The sequence below is a fragment of the Chamaea fasciata genome, unplaced genomic scaffold, assembly GCF_029207755.1.
Source record: "Chamaea fasciata isolate MVZ Bird 193981 ecotype frontalis unplaced genomic scaffold, bChaFas1.0.hap1 SCAF_3, whole genome shotgun sequence".
NCBI classification, from domain to species: domain Eukaryota; kingdom Metazoa; phylum Chordata; class Aves; order Passeriformes; family Sylviidae; genus Chamaea; species Chamaea fasciata.
The window spans coordinates 55510180-55526212 of record NW_027094088.1 but is presented as its reverse complement, the minus strand read 5'-3'; the positions used below and the strand labels follow the sequence as shown (position 1 = coordinate 55526212).

The 16033-nt window shown below is 36.7% G+C and overlaps 1 long non-coding RNA gene across 1 annotated transcript; it reads right to left on the bottom strand.

Moving 5' to 3' along the window:
• Positions 1-2349: 2349 nt before the first annotated feature.
• On the bottom strand, positions 2350-5566 carry LOC136286925 (uncharacterized). The gene is made up of 3 exons (XR_010720029.1): positions 5450-5566; positions 3055-3298; positions 2350-2691 (listed from the first exon to the last, which is right to left on the bottom strand). It is a non-coding gene; the product is annotated as an uncharacterized lncRNA (long non-coding RNA).
• Between the last annotated feature and the right edge of the window lie 10467 nt (positions 5567-16033).

The following is a 16033-nucleotide window of genomic DNA, read 5'->3' as shown; positions in this document are numbered from 1 at the left end:
CTTGGCTTCTTATTACATTATTCTGCTCACTATATTAATTAATTTGTCATCTCTGATGAGCATAGAGGAGATGAACTCAGAAAAGATGCTGCAAAGCAATTGCTTGCAAATATATTGCCTGTATTGAAGAGCACAGATATAACAGCTGCTCCCCTCAGTCTCAGTTTGTACAGTCTCAGTGAGCTGACTAGAGGACATGAGGTAAATGTAGGATATAAACTGCTACTCCTTTTAGTGAAATACAGGGGACTACGATCTGGTATGAAATGTCAGCTGGTAAGGGACATCAGCCCCTGGTGAGGAATGATCACCCAAGACCTAACTACCATTGACCTCACTTAGTGACTCAACAGGTACAAATATTAAATATTAGTCAGCCTATTACAGTAAACTCCTTTAACAATGGTAAGATATATATTTAAAAACAAAGTGTCAGTTTCTTAGCTTTTCTGAGGTATGTTTTACTATCCATCCAATTTTACACTGGAGGAATTAAGTTTGAAATAAGACCAGTATCTTCAAATACATATTCTGAAACTCTGTTAGAATCCATCCAGTTGATAAGAGCCACTAATAGGCACTGTCCCCAATTTCTACTGTCTACAGATAGGTGGAAAGGGTCTGTTAGGAAACAGAAAAGCTGGATGACTGAGACCCAAGGTTAACAAGATCCATAGATTCATTGAACTTGCAATTTTATTTGTCATGATACTGTTAATTGACACTTCTCAAGCACACTTTGCTCATGTGACTTAGAGAGAACAGCAGCAGCCCCTTTGAGCTCTGTGAGCAGCTGCCTGCCTGGGCAGGAGGTGACGCAGCTCCTGGCTTGTCTCCTCACAGGATTTATTTTGAGTATCTCCCTAGGATTCCTCTTGAGTCCTCTGGACATGTTATTGTCTCCACTTACTTGGGTTTCCAGTTTAATATATTTTAATTTCCCATGACACTTGAAAGTCAGTTTTCTGCTTTTTGCAAACAATTAATGATGGTTTATCACCAGGATAAACTGATACATTGTAAGTGACTGTAACTGGATTTCCAGGTAAAGATGGATTCAAACATGACTCTAAACCTTTTAGGGTCTCCATGGTATCATGTCCATGAACGTTTATTTTAAAAATGAAATAAATATATATAGATAATTCAATGCCTGGGAACTGTGACTACAACAGTGGTTATTTTATTGCCAGAGGTCATCTGAACAGACCATTAAAAGATTGTCTCCCAGTTCTGAGTGAACTTCTCAGCATTCGGTTTTCATTTCTTAAATATATATGGATTTTGAGGAAGACTTTTTCCGGAAAGATATAAAAATGTATTTCCACTGTGAAAGCATGCTTGCCAGTTCAACTTATCTCTAGAGAAAATTTAAGATCTTCATGGTGAATTCTTCATGAATACAACAGAGCAATTTTGCATTAATTTCCCCTTACTCATTTTCCCTGCTCTCTTACAGGTTTAACACTATCAAGACTTATTAAATAAATTAGTTTAAGTTTCCAAAGCTAAAAGTGATAAAGGTATCAAGCTCAATCATATAAATTTAATTTATTTAATTATTTTTACCTTTCATAAATATTTGCTGCATGCAGTAGCTATACAGTATTATTACTGCAGTAGTTTTCAAATTTGTTCTCTAATAGAGGATACCAGGGAAGAGAGTAACACCAGTTTGACACATGGGGAGTATTGTAAGTACCATTTGGATTATGACCAAGTTCAGAAAAGGGGTGATCTTTTCAAGGGGTTTTCTTCATTTTCTTTTGATGCTGGTAGGTTGAAATTGGCAAGTTGAGCACATATTGGTCAGAAAATCTTCGCCAACCAGTCTTTCTGCTGATCTTAAAACACACACACAACCTTTCTGCCATGTGTCAGCAGCAACAAAGGCCACAGTTAATTAGTGAGAGTTCACTCCTGAAGACTGAGGAATGCTGTCATCTTTCTTGCATGATTCAATAAAAACCGCTTCTCACCTGCCAATGCGGAGATGCTGTACTACAACTTTTTAGCAGTCAGGTGAACAAAATCTGTACACACACAAACCGTATATTTGATGAGAGAAATTTAGACCACAAGAGAACATCTACTCCAGACCTGTGCACTGAAACAGCACCATGTCTCCACAGAGATTGTAACTAACACTTCTTTGGGGGAATTTTCTTTGGGAGAAGTCACTAATTCACACTGTGTGGCCAGTAAGAGGCCACACATGCCTTGCTATCCACAGCAGAACTTCCGTTAAATCCATAGAAGATATGAGCTGGAAAGACCTTTTGTGTCTTGCAAGAGACTTGCCTCTTTTAGCCCACAGAGGTTTTAGGTTTCCAGTCAAATTTACTCAGCTTTGCCATCATGCAGTAAATGGCTGTTTGAGGAACGGCCTGACAGGCCAGATTACTGCAGGAAGTGGGGTCAGCCCTCAGCAAGGCCCTTAGGCAGAAACACAGATTTGGAAAAAATTAAAAAAAAGTTTATTTTTTGCATGTGCAATAAAAAACTGTTTTATCCACTTTCTTCTTCTGTCATCATCCTTCTGCTTTCCAACCCAGTCCTCAAGTTTCTCTTGATCAATCATTTCTTTGCAGCCAGTTTCCAAGAATGTAGTAATTATTTTGCAAGATGGATGTAATGGTAGAATGTTGAACAGTGTGAAGTGGGCTGTCAGCAAGGTACTGCTCTGAAACACTAGAGACGAAATTGTCAAGGAAAGGTACATATTCAGTAGATATACTTAGAAATTAAATTAATACTATTACTAACTGAAGAAATAATCAATAGTACAGCAAATATTTTTTTTGTCAAAGGTTTGAGCTTTCTTTATCAAATTGAAAATCTGTAACATATAAGTCACAGATTTCTAACTTCAAATATTGTAGGCTTTAAATTAGCAGTGTTTCAGCAGGCATGCCTCTCCAGATATTTAAGGAAACAACAGCAAAGAAGAAGAGGGGAAAATGAAATAATTTTAATTTTTAAAATTTTTAAAAATGAAAAAAAAATTCTGTGATTCCAGTAAGTTCAAGAATGCGCTGTGAAGAAAAAGGATACAGTCAGCACAATATACAAGTGTGCTTGTGCAGCACGTGTCCTCCATGACTCCTCACAGAGCACAGAGAATTTGTAGACATTGATGTTATTAGGGAGGGGGCCTTTATCTGCATGAGGTTGCACTTGATCCAGCTGTTATACAAGCTCTACAACTGCCCACCACCTCCTGCTGTGACCTGCACACTGCCTCCGGGAACTGGCTCACTTTCCTATGCAGCTCTGCCATAGCTGGTCCAGTACCCTACTGGGAAAATAAAGAATACGATTTGATGTCTGTGACAGTTTGGATTAGGGTGGATATGTAACTCTGACTGAAAAGCACATACAGCAATGAAGGCAAAAGAAGAGAAAAAGCAAAATAGCATCTTACTTTCAAGAAAAATCCAACTCTGCCCAACTTTGACAAGCATCCATTTCTGTTTCTATTGCAATACCTATTTTAAGTTGCTGCTCTAAAATAAAAAAAACCACACTATATATTGAAAATTGTCATACATCTGATCTACAAAAAGTTCTCTTTTCCAACTTCATTGCAGTATTTTTCCTCACACATCTCCTTCACCAGAGATATTCCCTTTTCTAAATATCTGAGTTCACTGACTGTAATTTAAATATCTCCAATCCTCATTAATTTGCAGATAGGAAATTAGGCCAGATCTGTATTCCTACTAATGTAAAAGAATTGCCTTCAGGAAAATCAAAAGAATTTTAATGACATGTCTTTACGTAAATAAAACAGTCATACAGTTCTTTTTTCCTGTTCTATTTTCATTGTGCTGGTGAAGGAGTGGGAATATACCCTTATAATCAAGCATGATTTATATAATATGCTAATTCATAAGTGGTGGCTCATCATCTGCAATGTGAACTTTGAGAACTCTGCAAAGAGTGCAATGAGGACAGGTTTTTCTCGTGGGTTTCCTGCACACTCCACAAAGAAGAGGGTTTCACAAGTGTTTGCAGAGACGATATGCTGCCTCAGACACACAGGGCTGGCTTTCGTGCCTGTGCAGACAGGAATAATAATCTTATGAAACCCTTTTTTAAGTTCCCATTCATAGTTCCCGAACCTATGAATATTTGATCCTAATGTTTTCATAATACCTGTTTTTCTGGTACATATGGAGAAGAAAAAACAATTTTTTTTTTTTTTTTTTTTTTTTTTTTTTTTTTTTTTTTGTGGAAGAAGAATACTTTAAACCCAAACTGAATACCGCACGTAAGGATAGTTTTGTGTTGAGTTCTCAACAATTTAAGCTCAGTAATCAGCAGGCTACAGAATTCCTGAGTAGCCTCATGCCACAGCTCATCATTTGTTAAAAGTGCAGAGGTGTCATTATGAGAGAGTATAAAGTGGCAAACAGCATTTAGGCAAATGCATTCTGCCCCTGGTCATGCAAGTGAAAGAAATATGTAGAGTGATGCATCCTGCACTAAGCTGTACACCTGGGGGACAGCTGGATGCCTTCCCATGCTCCACCAGTTGTAGACTGGCTATTCACTGACTGTGGTGGGACCTTGGGCACACATAGAAACTTGGACAGATGTGACATAATTCTGAGATTTTACAAGTCTTGCTAAAGCGAGGCAGCCTGGCTGCTCTACTTCATTTTCCTTATCTATGAATGAAGACATCATGGGCTATGGTAAAGCAGTGTTGTAGACTAGCTCAATTAAAATTTGAACTCGCCTCCACAGTAAATAATTCAGGTAAAACTCATGTTCTCCTCTGCGAAACTATTCTTCTTTGGAGAAATTCCCTCAGTCTCCTACCCTGTAATTTAATGCCTCAGTTGCTGAGGTACAGATGAGTTCCTGAGGATTAGCCATGCTGCCTTCCTCATACTGCACACAGCTCTTCACATACAGATTTTAAACTTAGATATTTTTTTCTGTCCAGCTTTTGGATATCTTTACTACTGTAATAAGAATTATTGTTTCTGTGATGAGATACTGTAATACTTCCCACTTCAACTTCCATTCTTATTTTTTTTTAAAGAATTTTGAATTCTTTCCTGTTTAACTGCAGCTATAATAATGAGAACATTTTCATCTTCACATTAGCCTTCATCTTCACATTAACAGTAGAAAGAAAAGTTTTATGGTTGTATGCAATATCCCGGAAAGAAATTTGACCAAGGCATTATGATCAAGACAGAAAAACATCATAATAGTAGGTTGCCTGTGTCAGTATCTTGCTAGAAAATTAATATATCACAGTTGAAATTATTACAGAATCTGTGTGTGACCTATCAAGACATAGTGATTATAAGGAGCTGCTGACTGGAAAATTTCCATCTTCCTATTAATCCTTCAATTTAATTCCTAGTAGAAAGTTAAATAATTTACACAACTCAAAATTTCAGGGTTCTTTAGCTTTCTTTTCAAAACGTACCATGTCAAGCAAGTTGATTGCTACTCATCCTTCCATATTAGTGAAATTAGAGCAATCTTCAGGATGCTGAGATTTCATTTGCTTTGACTGGTGGATTCCAACTATCAAGAGATTCAACACTGCAAATTATGCACATGCAAGCAAAACAAAACTGGATAAAAGCTTCTAATCATTGAAGATATCTGTTCCCAAACAGAAGTTTGAAAATTCATCAGCTTCATTCCCTGCCCTTTGTAATGTTGTCCACAGCTTTATACCCAGTGTCCGACATGTTGGCTTCCTGTATAATGCTTGTCTAGCATATAGTTGTTCTGGACAAAGCACAGGAGTTTGGCTTTGCTGGAACGAAATAAACAGGTAACCAAACAAAATGCTTCCCCAGGCTCTAAAAATTTTTGCTGTCCCCACAAACCTTTTTGCTAAAACCAGACCTTTGCATCAGAGAGGGTTCAACATCATGGACTTAAAATGATGGGATAATCTCTACATTTTACAAGTATTACTAAGTGTGTATAAATGTTGTTGGAAGCCTACAATTAAAATTGTGGCATGGATTTTTCCCTTTCCTTGCTTCTGTTTACTCTCTGCTCCAAAGCTAAGATCTTAGAAGTTAAAATGTTTCCCAGAGCAGCCAATACTTGCAGTTGCTTTAAGATGAGCAGAAAAAACCCTAAAATTCTCCTGTGTCAGTGAGTGCTATACTCTCATTCCCAAGTATGACCACATCAAGTGTGATGAGAAAAATTCTCCTATATATATGTGCATATACTTTTAATATTCCGTCAGCTTAACTTTTGTCCCTCATACTCAACTTTGGATTCCAGGCTGATACTACAAAGACACTAGTTTGTCAAAATTTAGCTCAGGTGTTGCCTTACAGTTTCTGACTGATGATAAACTGACAGATCCTCTTCCTTAATGTGGCTCATGCACAAGTGCATGAGATTAAACTTTTAAAACCATTTCCCACTTAAACTAACATAAAATGTGGAAAATTTCTGGCCCTAAGGAATGTGGCACAGTTATAAGCAAATAGGAGGAAAACAGTTGCATTGCAACAGCAGAAGTAGGCATCTCAACTTAAACCTGCACACTCCTTTTGCTTGCCGATTCAGAGATGTCAGATGGAGTAAAGCAACAGGCAATTATATCTTAATTTAGGAACTGCAAACGTGTAAGGATTATTAAGTTTTCTTACCATATTATGAAAAGCATCCTTTCCCCTCTAGATCTGTACTGCATTCAATGCTCTTGAGGAGTGTCAGGCAATTTGTAATTCCCAAATGTGTTAGGCATGAAGTAGGTGCTGCAGTGCTGAAAATGAGCAAGATGGCAACACTTCTAGGCAGAAAGAACAGCAGAATTTTCAGCATTTACGCATATTGATAAATTAAAACTTAGGCACTACAGCATACCCAAGTGTGTTAAGCAGAAGATGGAATTTCTATTAATTCTGTTAGAGTGGAGCATTGTTCTTAACAGCCCTATGTATCTTAATATTTGCTTAAACCACTATCATTTATCTCTTTTAAACTGACATGTTACATAATCATGTTTCAGGGAGACTTTGGTAACACAAAATTGATTTTGGAGCTTCAGGCAAAAATCTGAAAACTAGAGAAGGGTAGAAACTTCCCCCTATACCCTATACCCTCCACCACTTTAAACAGAATTAAGATTCTGAAGTCCATTATCCACAAAGAACCCACATACTGTTCCTCCATACAGATTTTCAGAGCACGTGTCTGACCTGATGAGGGAACAGTAGTCAGAGAGCATCAAAGAGACACAAAGCAGTGTGTGTAAAAGGCATCATAGACAAAGCAGATTTAATAGGATGGTGTTTGCACATTCTAAATGCAAGGCTGCCTGTGCTTCACATATATATGTGTATGTTGAGAAGTATTATCAGGCAGACTTTGCCAACAGCTGAAGAACTTGGCCACTGGAACTGATGATGTTCTTTTATCTTCAGTTTAGATTGGTCAGATTAGAAGCCTATTCATTCCCCAGAGAGGAGATTCCAAATAACACCAAAACCCATTAGGCTACTAAAAAACATTTTGTGAAATGCAGGAAGACTGATGATGCTACAAGCAACATGATCTATCTAAGAGGCCAGGAAGAGTTTTCTACCCTGATTACATCCTACAGTCATAGAATCAAAAATTTGGAAAATACATCTAAGATTATCAAGTCCAATTGTTAACCTAGAACCACACCATGTTCACCATCAAACTATCTTCACTTTCATACAAGACCTTAGAGACTAAAATCAGAGGAAAAAGGCTCAGAGAAAAAAAAAAATCTTTCCTGTCTCTAAATCCATCATTCAAGAGAAAAAAAAAATTAAAATCAGAAGACTCCTTCAATGATTGCACAACAAAGTCAAACTCAGTATATGGAAAAAAAGTAGAATTTGTCTGAGACAACTTAAGGGGCCATTATGAACAGTTACCTTTATGTCATCTCATGGGAAAGTATCATGTGAGAGAAGCTTTTTTTTTTTTTTTTACTGAACTGCAAAATGTTATGTGCACTCACTGTTACTCCTCATTGTGGAAAATTCTGTGTATTTTCACCTAATGACTTTTGCAATCCAGCTGAAAACTTCTGAAATGCTTATTCTGCAAGTGTCGGCCAGGTGCCTCATTTATCAATAAATATGAAATTAAGTAGTATAGTTCTTAGAGTCAAGCTTTATAGATATTTGAGGACAGAGTGTAGAACCTATAATTTGCATGAGGTGCAAAGCCAAGTATTTTATGTTAGAAATAGCCACAGGATGGCAGCAGAATACACAACAAAAGGAAGAGACTGGGCCCCTTTTCGTGACCAAATAAGAGACTTTGAGGGTGAGGCAGAGTTACCTTGAACTGGTTCATAAGAAGTATACTTTGGTTACCTAGTTTGAAAGAGGAGCTGCACTGAGAGGAAAGCTGTAGACATCAAGTTAAGAAAATACATTGTTTGATCTAGTAGTACACCAAAGATGCACTTGTAGTTCATCAAGGACCAGTAGATATGAAAACTGGAGTTTTTTCAAACAAGGAGTTGCATTTCCCGAACACCTTGTTACACATCTGATTGCAAAGAAGTACTCTAATTAACGAAATGTTATGAAATTTTGTGTAGTCCAGTTGTCAAAAACACCAAGAACTTCACCTCAATGTTACCAAATCCTTACTGGTACATCAAACCACAAATTCACATGATCTGCTTTTGCATAAATAGGGTTACATATGTTACTATTGCATACGGACTGTTGAAAAAATGACACTGAAAAAGATGGATTTATCAATTAGACCCTTAGATTTATGGTCACTTCTGAATGGACGTGTGGGAGGAAATATTTGAAAAGCTATCATAAATGGATACTCCTGATTCTATCTTTATTGTATCTTTTCTTTTTCTTCTTTTTTCTTTCTGTTTGTCATTATGCCTTAACTTTATTCCATGTCCAGCTCCTACTGCCTTTTCTCCTCTGGGCCCTTGGTCAATATGCTTAATTGCTTCAGTCTATCACTTCTGCAGGTCTGTCCCCCTAAGTTATAAGGAGCTTCAGTTGCATTGTTCTTATATTTTGTCCTTATAAGAAGTATCAATTTATCAGCAGACTTTTGTGCATTACTGCTGGTTTGTGGTAGCTTCAGTGACATGTGAGGTATCCGAAGTGCTTTTGCTCTCTCTCCTTGTCAGTTTTCTCACCTGTGCCCTCTGCAACCCCCTTGCCATAAGCTCATCTGATCTTTCTGGTGAGCCAGAAGATTTTCTGCAGTAATTTCAGCCATTGGAGGAGGCTCCCACACAAAGCGGCACAGGGGCTCTTTTCCTCCCTCTTCACATTGTCAAGATCTGAGCAACTATCCCATTTAATAATCTAATCAGGTATCACCTGCCACAGGAAATTGCAGCACCATTTCATGTTATTCATCAGTCTTGTTTGCAGTTGCCCTCAGCTTCTGCACAAGTGTTACATTTCCAATTATCATGAATTTGCCAGACAGCCTTGGGAATGACAATTCCAAACATTCAGAAAGAGAGAATTTTTTACACACTGTGCAAGCAACATACCAAAGTCTTTCCCATGGGATGCTTTGAGGCTAAAATCTTACATGGGTTAAATATGCAACTGTCCAAATTCATGGAATAAATCTATCAAGACTATGAAATTCAAAAGCATCACCTGAAATGCAAGTCCCTGGAGAAAAGGAGACAGTCTGGAGAATGATCACTGCATGTGACCCTGATCTTAAAATTTAAAAAGTCTTTATTATTCTGTGTCAGAGAAAGATGGACCTTTGATCTAACTCTGCATGGGCATACTTATTTATTTTCTTACACTCATATGAAATATTTGGTTTTTTCTTCCTTGGACACTCAACTTTTGAAAGTTCTGTGTTTGTTTGGTTGGGTGTTTTTATGTGCAAGTTGTTGTGTATGAAAAAAAAAAAAATCCACTATAGAAGTACCCTGAGACCTAGAGGCCACAAAAGTGTGAATTTAGAAGGTTTTGTCTCCCAGTTTTTTGTTAAGGCTCGTAATTGAGTCTGATGTTTTGTAATGATAATCAGTGGTGTTAGACAATGGTGACAATGGCTTCCTGAGCAAGTAGGAAGAAATAAAAGGGGTCTATTGAACTAAAAATATTTTTCTATGTTTAAAAACATATGAATCAACCCACCAACTTAAATCTCTTATTTGCAAAAATAATATGCACCCCCAAATTTTCTCTCATACACATATAGCTTGCTTGTGCAGGCCCCCATGATTTAAAGGTATCACCTTTAAAGGCATCACCTATTTCACCAGCTTTACACCTCTTCTTCCATATCAAAATATATTTGAAGCATTATCTCTGAAGAAGGGATTTCAGACAAAAAAAAAAAAGTTATTTTAGGGAGCAGGGACCTGTAGTTAAAGAATCAGAAATGACAATCTAAAAATTAATTATTGACAGAATGCTTTCTTTACTGAATGTATATTACAGCATGTCTAAGGTGTTGCTCCCGAGAGTGCTGTGTTCCACCAGTTCAGTCCTACCCAGCTTCACAGTGGGACCTGGGAGAGAACTGGAAGGGTAAAAGTGAGTAAACTCTTGAGTTGAGATAAAGGCAGTTTAGTAGGTAAAGCAAAAGCCCCACACGAAAGCAAAGCAAAACTAGTTTATTCCCTGTTTCCCACTGGCAGGCTAGTGTTCAGCCACATCCAGGAAAGCAGGGTAGTGGTGACTTGGGAAGACAGGTAGCATAACTTTGAAATTCTGCCTTCCCTTCCGCCTCCTTCCTGCAGCTTCTGTCCTGAGCACAGTGTCATGTAATATGAGATATTCCTTGGGTCAGCTGGGGTCAGGTCTCCCAGTTTTGTTCCCTCCCAAATCTTGTGCACCACAGCCTGCTTACTGATGGAACACAGTGAGAAAACAGAAAAGACCTTGGCACTGTGCAAGCACTGCTCAGCAACAGCTAAAACAGCCCTGTGTTATCAACACAGGTTTGGTCACAAATCCAAAACATAGCACCACACGAGCTACTTGTGAAGAAATTTAACCCAAATTTAACAACCAAACCCAGTGTAGAGGGACACTACTCCTCTTTTGAAGAGTGGTGGGGTTTTTTCTCATTTTTGTTCTTTGGAGAAAATTTTCAGCAGTATGATTTTCTTTTCCTGGGCTGGTGCCATAGTAGACACGGTTTTCTCTCTTTCCATGCCTCCTTTCCCCCCAGTAAGTACATGGGCATTTTAGAAGTATAAGTGATGATCTTCAGCAGTTTCAATGATGCAAAAGCACCGTGAATTCAAATGCTTATTGGGTCTGTTAAATTGCATTAAAAAGGCTCCCAAAATATTTTACAAAGTCTGCAAGTTGTAGAGAAGATTTATTGATGTAGCATATCTAATCCCATGTCTAAGAACCCACCAAAGGTAAAAAAACCCCAGGCTGAGATCTATTTTGCTATATATATAGAAGTTATATATATGATAGATATTTTGCTGCTTGTTAGAGCAGTCAATTAATTTCTCTATGAAAGACAAGTTGGCAACATCAATATATGCAAGCAACACACACATAGATTTCCACTAGAAAAATAAGTTAGTTATTAAGTTCAACTATAGGCTTATGAATACAGCGGATATTGTCTCAATACCTAAATATTTTCCTTTAATGAGGGACATTTTAGTTAGGAGGAAAATTTTGAGTATATCCAATACAGAAGGGTTCAGCTTGCTAATGCTTATAGTTTTCAAATGGTCTGTTCATATGTCTAAGTAGGTAATTAATAAAAGATGAATAGCACAATATCAAAATACATCTGTTTTAGCTGCAGAAATATAATGAAAGCAATTTAGTAAATTTGAAAACAAACCCCACAAATATTTTTTTCAGTTCAAAAGACCCAACTGAATCTTCAATAAGAATCTTCTTAACTCACTGCAGTGGTTTGCACATATGGTACTTTCTACCCACAAGCTTCTTAAAATGCTCCTTTAGCGACATGGATTGTACTGCAGGTGTATTTTTAAATGTTGTCATAAAAAATAGGATAAACAACTCATCAGTCAGCCAGAACAGTGAACAAAAGGGTCTGGAGTTCATTAAATTATCTAATCTCTAAGTGCTCTATTTGGCAAGGGCATGTAGGACTCTATCTTTGGTTGTGAAAATAAAGTCAAGAAAAAGTGGTTAGTAACAGGGGTTGCCTACAATCATGCTGCTGCAAAGTAGTAAAGGGCAACTTTGACAAGGGCCCCATTCCAGTTTCTTTGAAACTTAGTGAAATAAAAATACCTTGTTTACTCTTCTAATGGTCTGGATCAAGCCTAGTGTTTAACCAGAAATCCATTGATTTGCGATTTTTTTTATCAAAAGAGTCTCCAATTTTTATCTTTCTAGCAAGAAAAAATCTTGCAGCAATATCTCTGTACAAAATAACCTATCAGTTATTTCATAACTTTTGTCCCCAAGTCAGTTCACCAAACTGAAAAGGAGAGGGAAGGATTCAAACAAATTTAATTTAAGTAGTACTTGAGGATTATATTAATTTGCTTAAAATATTTGTGTAAAACTATAAGATACAGTATGCTATAAAGAGTTTCTCCCGGGAATTACTGTTCCTCCTGAACTGTAACAAAAAACACCCCCAGAGAATTACACCATGAAATTAACAGGTAGCATATTCAAAACCAATAAAAATGAATACATTCTCAAGATACCAGTAATTGGTCTGCATGACTTATTGCCCAAGGAAGCACTGAAGGAGAAAAAATAATAGTGAGAGGTAAAAAGAAATTGCTCATTTACACAGAGAGCAAAAATTCCAGAGTTATAAATGTTATTGCTAAAAATATATTCTGGAAGAAATATTAAAACATGCTTTGGGGCTCAAACCAGTATCTCACTAATAATAAATAACATGATGAAACTTTATATATGGAGGCTGAATATTCTTCTGAAATATCTAGAATATCCCTCTGTTAAAAATGTTGATGAAAAGGGCTATAAGTTTTACTTAGCATGACAGTTGTCAAATAACTGAATGTGGGAACTATTTGGAAAACCAGCTCATGGTTTCATTGTGACAGATTTCCATAGGTGACATTTTGATACAGATTTCTTCTAGCTGCAAAGAAAGGAAAGATGAGGGAAAAATAACAACTTGTGGGAAATAGTCCAAGGTTAATCCAAATCTAGTTTTACTTATTTGTACAACCTTGGGTGTAGGCCTTAGGTCTGGGTGGATGCCCTTTAGAGAAACAGTCAGAGCTGCTGATTCACATTGTTATGAGTCACAATAACACTGGCAAGGATTACTAATTAGTTAACTGTATGATTTTATACAAAACCAGTAAATACATGATAAAATAAATTCATGAAAATAGCGTAAGCATGCAAATAGCACTTTAATGCAAATGTATTATCCTACACAATAAAATAGCATAAGCTGATTTTAAAAAAATTGGGCTCAGGCAATTAACAGTGAATGCAATCTGCTTGTTGAATCCTGAGTTGGAGCTATTTAAGTAGGCAAATTTCCTTCTGGATGTAAGACGTCACTTTGTGAAAATGCTTTTTGAATAAAAATAGCTTATTTTGGATGTTTTGGATATTTTAAAGTACCTTTTTTGTTGTTTAGCTGAGTTTTCTTTTTTCATTTAAAAATTAACCTAAAAATATCACGAGTTTTCTTTTTTTTTTTTTTTTTTTTTTAATTAACTCCTAGAACTAGATACAGCAGGGAGTCCAGTGTAAGTTTTAATAAGAGGTAATACAATGAATGAATTTTCGTTAGCTGAAGGTGAATTTAGAAATTCTTTAAAGCATATAGGGTTACTAAAGAGCAAGGAAAAATGTCTGCAGTATTACATATTGCAGCAAATCATTCCTGCATAATCAGAGAAAGTTTGAAATCATACTCAACCCACCTACTTTCGGTCTAAGGGACTGCTAAAATGGCACCAAAATCCCCAGCTCCCTAAGCTTATAATTTACTTTCTTGTAAGTTTTTAGCTCAGTAGTCTTTAAAACTGTGGCTGGAACTTGATATTTAAACTAGGTTTATTATATTAATACAAATATATATTATGGAAAAAAAGCTGGAACAATCTTAGATTCAGATTTACATTTGACTGACTACTAAAGACCAAATAACACTAATTTAATCTTATTTCATGTTAACTCTTTGTCAGCTTCATGGAAGTACTATTAAAATCAGATTTGGATTTTAGTAGTATGTAGAATATCTAAATGATCATCAAAAAGATCAGTATTAATTGTTCAGCTACTGCTTGAAAAGTGATTGAAGATGAGCTTAGAATAGTAATTGAGACACTTCTAAAAAAATGAGAAAATAGAAAAGGTAATAAATTTAATTTATTTTCCAATCTAACTATGAAAGAAACAATTGCCAAACAGAATTTCCTAATTAGACTCATATTTTGTCCTCCAGGCCAAAATACTTGAAACTGAAGGTAAGCTGAAAAGACATCTGACTAGATGGCCTTTGTGACCTTGGGTCCAAATGTTTGGCTTTAATTTAGCTATTCATTGGAAACAAAAAGTTAACCTTTACCCACATGAGAGGAATCAGAAAAAAAATAATACAATAAAAATATTTAAAGCATTTCTTTCTTTTAAAATGCAAAGTCCTTTATCATCATCTAGGCAATTAAATTCTCACAATTGCTTTTTTCACTCCATTTCTGCAGTTTTGAGTATTTTGAGATTCCCCGTGTTTCATATGGCTGCAGGAACATCAAAATACAATTGACAAAAGAGTTTTTTTCTGGTTCAAAACTTCATGTTAGTTCTTTGGGTGTTCGCAGTAGGTAACTCTCATGGCTGTTCCACCCTTTAGACTTCATTAGAGCATGTCACAGAACTGCCTGTTGTGCACACATCACAAGGATCCACTAGCATATAGACAAAATCAACCATCTGGAGACAGGAAGGGATGGGAAGGCAAGGGAAGGCAAAGGAAATCAACTTAAACTGGTTCATCTGGGACACAAGAATAAAAATTTTTAAATGGTTGCAGAATATGGGAAGTCAACTTGTTTGAACCAATTAATAAACTTGCAGCATTTTAATGTGGTTGTTTGAATTAGAAATGTGCAAACCCGGAACTCTGTCATGAGAACATCATTTGTAGCATGACTGTTTTATGAATATCAGTGTTATCATTTGCTTTTCAGAAGCTCAGACAGAAGGTGTCCTGCACAAAACCTTGCTCTGACATTTTCATGTAAGAGCTCATATAAGTAAAGGGCTTCTTCTTCAGCCCTTTTTTTTCCTTGATATTATTTTCAGTCATGAAAAGAGGAAGTAGAAATCACGTCATACTCCAAGGTTAATCAACCAGGGAAGAAGAAACTATAAATAAAATAAAATCAGTATTTTTAGAAATAGTGAACTATATATGAAAATGCAGTCATAACATTGTTTTTTTGCATTTTAGACAACAAAGTCAGTGAATGCCATAACTTGGTTCTTGGAGAGAATTTTCAAGACAATAACCTCAGCAAATTACTGACAATAACTGAAAGCTGATGACCTGAAAAACCTGGAAGAGGCAACCTTGATATTGTTTGTGCAGCATATTAAGTGTATAATGCAACGATTTGCTGTTAGGCAGATGACAGGTGTGAAGGAAAAACACCAGTATGTTACAGGAAAAAGAAGCTTACAGTAGAAGTAACACAAGACAAGTGTTTACTTAGCCAAAGCCCTGATCCAGGCTCCTAGTGAAATGCTGGTCAGACCAAATAAATAATTAAGCTGTTTTGCAGTCTTGTGGCAGTTTGTGTCATAAAGAAATTGCCCTCTGTGCTGACAGGGTTGTGTTGGTGGAGGTGGCACGGAAAGCTGCTCACTGTGACTTTATCCAGGCCTCGCCCACTGTCTTCCAATATCCAGATAAGTGAAACGTGGGCTGAAGACATGGACTATGAAGTGGGTGCAAAGCTAGCTGGTCTCCAGGATGGTGATCAGCAGCACAAAACCAGCTAACAGCTGGTTACTGAGAGTATCCCACAGGGAGCAAACACCCACCAATAGTTTTAATGAATGGCCTTGCTGATGAGACA